At 49.2% G+C, this 8,894-nt stretch overlaps 1 protein-coding gene across 2 annotated transcripts in view; it reads left to right on the top strand.

Annotated features, from left to right (window-relative positions):
* The first annotated feature begins 7,185 nt into the window (after window positions 1-7,185).
* The window catches only part of BRPF1 (bromodomain and PHD finger containing 1), an 84,083-nt gene continuing 82,374 nt past the window's right edge, over window positions 7,186-8,894 (top strand). For both annotated transcript variants that reach the window (XM_077451796.1, XM_077451797.1), the window contains exon 1: window positions 7,186-7,461. The gene's annotated coding sequence lies outside the window, so the exon portion shown is untranslated. The remainder of the gene's footprint in view (window positions 7,462-8,894) is intronic.

Below are 8,894 nucleotides of genomic sequence, written 5' to 3'. Positions count from 1 at the left end.
CTCCCGGATTCCGATAAGCCCCCCGCCCGCAGACCCCGACAACCAACGGCCAGGGTTGTCGGGAAGAGGCCCTTGTCCTCATCAACATGGGGACAAGGTGCTTTGGGGTGGGGGGGCCGCGCGGCCCCCCCTTCCCCAAGGCACCCCCCCCATGTTGAGGGCACGCGGCCTGGTACGGCTCAGGAGGGGGGGCGCGCTCGCTCGCCCCCCTTTCCTGGCCGGCCGGGTAGCGTGCTCGGACAAGGGTCTGTTGTGGACTTTGGGGGGACCCCACGCCGATTTTTTTCGGCGTTGGGGTTCCCCTTTAAGTCCATTCCAGGCGGCGGAGCCCGCGACGTCTCCTTCGCGGGCCCCGCCTACCTGTACACGCGCTCGAAATGGGCAGATTTGCCTCCGCCTTACGTGGGCGAGTCCGTTCATTTCAAAAGTTGAGCGAACTGTTTGGCAAACAGTTCGCTGAAACAGTCCGCTCAAAAAGTGCCGTGTGTGGCCATGTCCGTCCATGCTAATTTTGAGCGGACTGTTTGCCGAAACTGTTTGACAAACAAAGTTGGGCGAACAGTCCGCCCGTGTGTACGCGGCCTTAGGTATTCATAAGGCCCACATATCATGTCCCTAAGTACAATTCTATTCTTTAGAATGTGGCGGGCATCTGGCAGCATCTCCTGTGTCCCCTTCCCTTCTGAGATCATGGCGACTTCTGCCGTGCATCTCCTCCCCTCCTCCTAAGCGCCCAAAAGGATCGCCTGACCTTTCAGCCATTTGGGAAATGGGTAATAGACCCTCACTTCCCGATTGGGGGAGAGGCAATTCAGTGTTAGAAAAGCGAATATTCATCTGCTTTTCTAACAGATCTGGGTGGACTCTGAGTGCAATGCTCTGCACTCAGAGTTCATCCTATTTTGTAGCCTATTAGAGTCTATGGCTCTAATCAGGTGCTTAAAAAAAAAAAACCCTTGCTGCTGTAATTCTCGTGCCCGGCATCCTAAAAGGGGCTGGACGCAAAATTAGGGGGTGGGGGTGGCTGCAACGGCTATCCATGACACATATAGGGATGTGACATGATAGAGGGGGCAGTGCCCTTGCGTCCTTAATGGATGGGACACCCCTGTCGGCAGGCAGTACCATTCCTCACATTTACTGTATATAACATTAATAAACTTAAGGACCTAAGCTGGTCTAAACCAGAGAAAGCTGAGAGACAATAGATGGATGCATAAAAGGGGAGGAAAAGAGAGGGGGGGGGGAAAGCAGGGGTTAAGGGAGGAGGGGAAAGATTATGGGGGAACAATATGGGCGGGTTCCGATCGCCCCCCAATGGTGCAGAGAAGAAGCTCTTTAGATCCAAGATCATGGAAAGGCTACTGCTGAGAGGCTAGAGGGGTCTGTTCATTATAAATAATTCTTAATTTCCTGGATCTCATTTATCCTGGCTAGCCAATGGGATCTGCAATGTACAATATAGTGTATATAGTGCAGGGGTGTGTAATCTACAATATAGTGTAATGGAAGGAGTAACTACTGTATAGATACCACTGGAAGTGACCTCTGTATTCCCTATGACCTGGGGCAGTCTCTGTGACATGGGGGGGGTGGATTGCTAACTGTCACGTTTGCTTATGTCCAAACTGTCAAACTATCAAATGGCTGGTGTCATAAATACTGTAGCTGCTGACTTTTAATATAAGGACACTTACCTGTCCAGGGAGCCCGTGATGTAGGCACCCGAAGCCGACCCGTCCCTGGCCTCTGGGTGCATGTTTCCGGCATCCTTACTAAGGGAAATGGGAAGCGAAGCCTTTCCTGCTGAGCATGCGCGAGTCACGCTGCGCTTTCTGAATGGTCCTTTCGTCTTCTAAAACACACACAGGTCCCAGAAGGCGATGGGGGGAAGGAGAAGGGTGCAAAAAAAAAATAGTGGAAGTGATGTACCTCGCTGCGGCGCCATTGGCTGGAAGTCCCATAGAAAACATACCAAAAAGGTATGAAAAAAATTAGAAATATCCAAAAATGAGGGGGTGGGTGGGGTGGGGTGTGCTTATGTTTTAAAAGGTGTTCAGTTTTTGTCTGGAATTCTGCTTTAAGGCTGTCAGCAGATTGGCCTTTACAAATTCAGCAGTGCCTAAAAACAGAGAGCAACCGAGAATGTGCAAAGCAGGGCGAGATCGTGTATTACTGGATTTTAAAAAGTGTAGGAACTTATTTTTTATGTTTTACATATCTTCGCCTGCAAAAGAGGCCAGCCTGACGGGATCTAGCAGGGCTTAGAACCCCTTCACACTGAGGCGGGTTTCAGGCGTGTTAGAAATAGCCTCTAACTAGTGCCTGAAAACCGCTTCCCATTCAGAAGTGTCTTTTCACACTGGGGCGGTGCGCTTCCGGGATGTTAGGAAAAGTCCTGCAAGCAGCATCTTTGGGGCTGTATTAAAGCGGGAGTCCGCCGGGACTTTTTTTTTTTTTAAAAGCCAGCAGCTACAAATACTGCAGCTGCTGACTTTTAAAATAGTGACACTTACCTGTCCAGCGCGCCCGCGATGTCGGCACCCGAAGCCGATCTCTCGATCGTCTCTCGGGTGCTCCCGCCGCCATCTTGGGTATGGGAATCAGGAAGTGGAGCCTTTCGGCTTCATTTCCCGGTTCCCTACTGCGCATGCGCGAGTCGCGCTGCGCAATAAGGATGGACCCGCTGCCTCTGGGATCTGTGTGTTTCCCAGCAGGCAGCGGGGGACTTTCGGAAAGGGGCGTAATCTACGCCCCTTTCCGCAGAGAGCTATCCCGGAAGTGGGTGCAGATACCTGTACTGTACAGGTATCTGCACCCCCCCCCCCCCCCGAAAGGTGCCAATTGTGGCGCCGGGGGGGGAGGGTTCCGATGAGCGGAAGGTCCACTTTAGGGTGGACCTCCGCTTTAAGCGCTCCCAAAACCACCCTGCCCATTGAAATTAATGGGTAGTCCTTCCAAAGCACCTGAAAAGCGCTTCAAAATGGCAACACAGGTGTATTTAACCCCTTCTTTTGGGGTTAAAACCGACCCGCTAGCGGCCAAAAAGTGCTGCTTAAACAGCTTTAGTGCTAACGCGGCCGAGGCCCCAGTGTGAAAGGGGTCTTCACTCTAACACAGGGTGCAGCATATTACACATGGGGCTCAGCAGGGCTGTAGTGCTACTGCCAGAGAGGTGGAGGGGTGACGCTCAGATATTAATTTTAGGGTCATTTTAACTCTTTCACTGCTGGACAATTTTTAAAAAAATTATTTTTTGAACATGAACTAATTGCTGTCCTCAAAGCATTACATAATCTCTACACCTGTAGGTCAAACACACATACATACTTTTTTTTTTGACATGTCTAAGTGAGTCTCCTCCCACATAGTGCCTTTTTTTTGTCACATATGGTGACCCATCACATTTGACTACCCGCTGGACTGTGCGAATGCGCGACGCCACCGTATGCATTCCACCCCTGAGTCCAGGTTCAAGCCCCACCATCCAAGTGGACACAGAGCTCGATTATATTTATGCCACGCAAAGCGAGGCCGTGCCCAAAGCATGGCGAGCGAAGCAAGCCCGCGAGGGGCCCTGTGTTGGAATGCATATGGCGGTGTCGCGCATGCGACACTCCAGCGGGTAGCAAAATGTGATGGGTAGCCGAATGTGACATGACTCCTTCACTAAAATGACAGACTGCCCACGAGTCCTGGTCCAGTGAGCAGCAGTCGCTGGTCATCTCTAGCAACCGGTGACATCACATGCGTACTATTACTGCAGCCACCATGCTCCAGTCTGCCAGGCTACGGGGTGCTGGTCCAGGCATGTGGGCAGATCCCGACTTCATTGTTGCGATCTTGCCTGAGCTTGGACAGGCTCTGTGACATCAGCTGACACTAGCATGCTGTCTGCTGAAAACAGGTCACAGGAGTGCAGAATAAGGTTGCCACCTGTTCAGGATTCACCTGGACAGTCCGGGTTTAAGGTGGACTGAAACCCGGACACATTATTTAGAATGGGCTGTGGCTCCCCAAGTAACCAAGATAGTCACACACATCCAGGACCTGCCATTCGGGACATGCAGGCAGTTGTCTGGGGGAGGCCGATGATATCAGCAAGAGCAATTTGGCCACACCCACTGTTCGCTAGGGCACAATATCTGCACCGCATTACTACTCTCCTTGGGGTCCCAGGCCACTATATTCGGGTTTGGTTTGAAGAAAATGTGGCAACCCTAGTGCAAAAGGAACTGTACTTCTGTGATCCACAGGAAAAGCACAGCCAAAGCTTTCACTGTACTTCTCCTTTAACACAGTGTAAATGATACGATTTCAAATCATTACATGCATTTGAGCCTATCTGCATCCCAACCCACACAAAATTGTGCTGCTCTTATGCTGAAGCACGTGGGTGCCATTATTTCGCAATGGCACCCCCACATATATATCGGCACCCGTGTGCAAAACTGCATGGTGGCACAGCACCATATGGTTCCATGCAACATTTTTAGAAAGGGTCTAGGACTTCTTTCCCCATGTTTCTCATTCTTACCGCAACCCATTCCAATGAGTGGGCTGTGGTATCCACTGCATGCTTGTGCAAATGCACATACAGTGCCTTGAAAAAGTTTTCATACCCCTTGAAATTTTCCACATTTTGTCATGTTACAACTAAAAATTTTAATGTATTTTAGTGGGATTTTATGTGATAGACCAACACAAAGTGGCACATAATTGTGAAGTGGAAGGAAAATGATAAATGGTTTTCAAAATTTTTTACACATAAATATGTGAAAAGTGTGGGGTACATTTGTATGGCGCCCCCTTGAGTCAATACTTTGTAGAACCCCCTTTCACTGCAATTACAGCTGCAAGTCTTTTTGGGGGATGTCTCTGCCAGCTTTGCACATCTAGAGAGTGATATTTCTGCCCATTCTTCTTTGCAAAATAGCTCAAGCTCTGTCAGATTGGATGGAGAGCGTCTGTGAACAGCAATTTTCAAGTCTTGCCACAGATTCTCAATTGGATTTAGCTCTGGACCTTGACTGGGCCATTCTTACACATGAATATGCTTTGATCTAAACCATTCCATTGTAGCTCTGGCTGTATGTTTAGGGTCGTTGTCCTGCTGGAAGGTGAACCTCCGCCCCAGTCTCAAGTCTTTTTCAAACTCTAACAGATTTTCTTCTAAGATTGCCCTCTATTTGGCTCCATCTATCTTCCCATCAACTCTGTTCAGCTTCCCTGTCCCTGCTGAAGAAAAGCATCCCCACCACATGATGCTACCACCACCATGTTTCACGGTGGGGATGGTGTGTTCAGGGTGATGTTCAGTGTTAGCCCTCGTACACACGGTCGGAGAATACGTCGGAATGTGTCCTATCGGACCATTTTGTCGGATAATCCGACTGTGTGTGGTCTGCATCGGACTGTTTCCGTCGGATATCCGTCGGACCAAATTTTCCAACTTGCTGGAAATATTTTCCGACAAACTGGTCCGATCGGACATACTCCGATCATGTGTAGAGAATTCCGATCGGACAAAGTGCCACGCATGCTCAGATCAAATTCCTACACCAAAGCTATTGGCTACTAGCCTGAACGTAGTCCTGTCGTAATGAAATAACGTCATCATGTTCTGAACGATCGGATTTTCCGACAACTTCATCCGACCGTGTGTATGCAACAGTTTCGGACAAGATCCGTCGGATTTTGAATCCGTCGGATTTGGTTGTCGGAATCTCCGACCGTATGTACAAGGGCTTAGATTTCCGCCATACATAGCGCTTTGCTTTTAGGCCAAAAAGTAAAATTTTGGTCTCATCTGACCAGAGCACCTTCTTCCACATGTTTGCTGTGTCCCCCACATGGCTTCTCACAAACTGCAAAGGGAAATTCTTATGGCTTTCTTTCACCAATGTCTTTCTTCTTGTCACTCTTCCATAAAGACCAGATTTGTGGAGAGCTAATAGTTGTCCTGTGGACAGATTCTCCCACCTGAGCTGTGGATCTCTGCAGCTCCTCCAGAGTTGCCATGGGCCTCTTGGCTCTTCTCTGATGAATGCTCTCCTTGCCCCGCCTGTTAGTTTAGGTGGACGGCCATGTCTTGGTAGGTTTGCAGTTGTGCCATACTCTTTCCATTTTCGGATGATGGATTGAAGAGTGCTCTGTGTGATGTTTAAAGCTTGGGATATTTTTTTTATAACCTAACCCTGCTTTAACCTTCTCCCCTACTTCATCCCTGACCTGTCTGGTGTGTTCATTGGCCTTCATCATGCTGTTTGTTCACTAAGGTTCTCTAAGAAACCACTGAGGGCTTCACAGAACAGCTGTATTTATACTGCGATTAATGTAAAAACACAGGTGGACTCTATTTACTAATTAGGTGACTACTGAAGGCAATCTGTTCCACTAGATTTTAGTTAGGGGTATCAGAGTAAAGGGGGCTGAATATAAATGCATGCCACACTTTACACGTATTTATTTGTAAAAATAAATTGGAAAACCATTTATCATTTTCCTTCCACTTCACAATTATGTGTCACCTTGTGTTGGTCTATCACATAAAAGAAATTTACGGTTGTAACATGACAAAATGTGGAAAATTTCAAGGGATATGAATACTTTTTCAAGGCATTGTATATCATTGACAGTGTATGAGGGCTCACATGAGGCTGGGCATCCAAGGACAGTTGGGCCTAGCCTGCTACCCCTGACCCCCTCCATTGCCCATGGGCACCCTGTTGTGTGTTAGGAGGGAAAGTTTACAAACTTGCTCCCCATTTCCATGCACTGGGGACCCCAAAAGGGGGTTGTGACATTAGCCACCCTCCTCACACCGCCCCCCTGCCCCGCCCCGGCAATAAATAACACAGTGCAGCTTAAAATATGATTTATTAGGCAAAATATATAGGAAAAAAAAAAACAATCAATAGTATTCACACACATTATTATAGGGACATTGTCGTTGCCCTGGAAACCCCTAAGGGACCCCCTCGCCCGCCAGGATCTTCCCACAGACCGTAGGCGGCTGCAGATTCGGCACACGCTGTCCGGCGGCCAAAAAATAAATCTCAAAGAGTGAAATCTGAGGGGAGACGGTCGGTAAGGCTCGGGGGTGAGTGCCCGGTGAAGAAGCCGGGGCTCCGGTATTTTTTCCGCGGCGGGGCGGGAGGGGGCTGTGGCGAATGTGCGGCGGCTGACTTTACACGGGCAGGGCCGCAGCTCCCCCTCAGGAGACTCCATTGTTCCCCGCGGTTCGGAAAGCCGTTTTCCCGGGCCTCCTCCCCCGCCCCGCTGCCTGTCTGTCGCGCAGGAGCCTCGGGCGTGGGGAAGGCTGAAGAGGGAAGCCGCAGGAGCTGAGCAGGTTTTTCCCGGGCGCGGCTGGCAGGAGGCGGTGCAGGCTTTGAGGCCTAGTCCTCCCATTTCTCTCCTCGGCCAGACATGAGCCGCCACCGCCGCCTCTTCCCCAGTCTGGTGAGTGCACAGGGGGGCCTGGGGAGCCCGGGGAGGGAGGCCTGGAGAGCCCGGGGATTGGGGGCCCTCACCCCTTCCTCATCTATAGAGGGGGCTGCATGGGGGGATTCCTATAGGGAATGTAAACAATACACTATGTGTTATGGGGGGACATCTGTCATGAGGTATATAGGGGGCTGCCATGGCGGGTGTGAGAATGCCAGGTGCCTGGCTGCCATGGCAGACCTGGAAATGCCAGGTGCCTGGCTGCTATGGCAGACCTGGAAATGCCAGGTGCCTGGCTGCCTGTGATTTGCATTCTGTTTCATTGACCTGAGGCAGGAGTGGAGGGACTGCTGATCCGTATACTGCTTGCAGGTCACTGGTACTAAACCAATATCTGTATTCTCCAGAAATAATCCATGCACATCCACTATTTACAGTAGAACTATGGGCAGAACTTTTTATTTTTTTCCATTTTGGATAAAGTACAGGAGGGTCTGGCCCTTGTCAGATTTTCTTTTTGTGCCATCTGTGTCTCATTGCAGAGATTTCCCTTCACTTCCTGTCCCAAAGCCAAACAGGAAGTGAGAGGAAATCCCTGCAAATTAACCCCTTTCACTTGAAGACCAGGCTTTTTCTGAAATTTTTTGTTTAAAAGCATATATATATATATATATATATATATATATATATATATATATATATATATATATATATATATATATATATATATATGCACAATTCTGCCCAAAATGAGAATCACGATTTATTTTTTATTTTTGCTTAGAATAAAAAGATCATCATTCTCGCAACATAAAATCTTTCACCCCCTAGAGCAGTGATGGAGAACCTTGGCACCCCAGATGTTTTGGAACTACATTTCCCATGATGCTCATGCACTCTGCAATGAAGTTTAGCATCATGGGAAATGTAGTTCCAAAACATCTGGGGTGCCAAGGTTCACCATCAGTGCTCTAGGGTCTCTACTAAGGCTGAGCTCCGTCGTGTTCGCATGGTCCACGTGCAGAGCTCGCCAGGAAGCCAGCGCTGCGCTAATCACAGGCAGTGAGACATTGCCCCCGATGCGCGGCTGTAGAGATCAGGCAATGTCTCACTGCCTGTGATTAGCACAGCGCTGCACCGACTTCCTGGCGGGCTCTGCAGGTGGAGTGTGCGAACACGCCTGAGCTCATCCCTAGTCTCTACTAAAATATATCATTTTTTGTTTGGGGGTTCTAAGTCATTTTCTAGCAAACAAAAATAATTTTAACTTATAACCAACAAATGTCATAAAATGGTTTAGTGTTGAGGCCAGGTTCACACCGGAGCGATGCGGGAACGCTGCGAATCCGCAGCGTTTTCCCGCATTGCATGCCTCCCGCCGGCAGTTCACACTGCCCTATGCGAACTGCTGGGAGTGTCAGTGAAATGTTAATGACACCCCCAGATCA

This window comes from Lithobates pipiens, unplaced genomic scaffold (genome assembly GCF_037356315.1).
Source record: "Lithobates pipiens isolate NorthernLeopardFrog02 unplaced genomic scaffold, aLitPip1_a1.2 Scaffold_23, whole genome shotgun sequence".
Lineage (NCBI taxonomy): Eukaryota > Metazoa > Chordata > Amphibia > Anura > Ranidae > Lithobates > Lithobates pipiens.
Note: the sequence above shows the minus strand (reverse complement) of the source record. Positions and strands in the feature narration are given on the sequence as shown.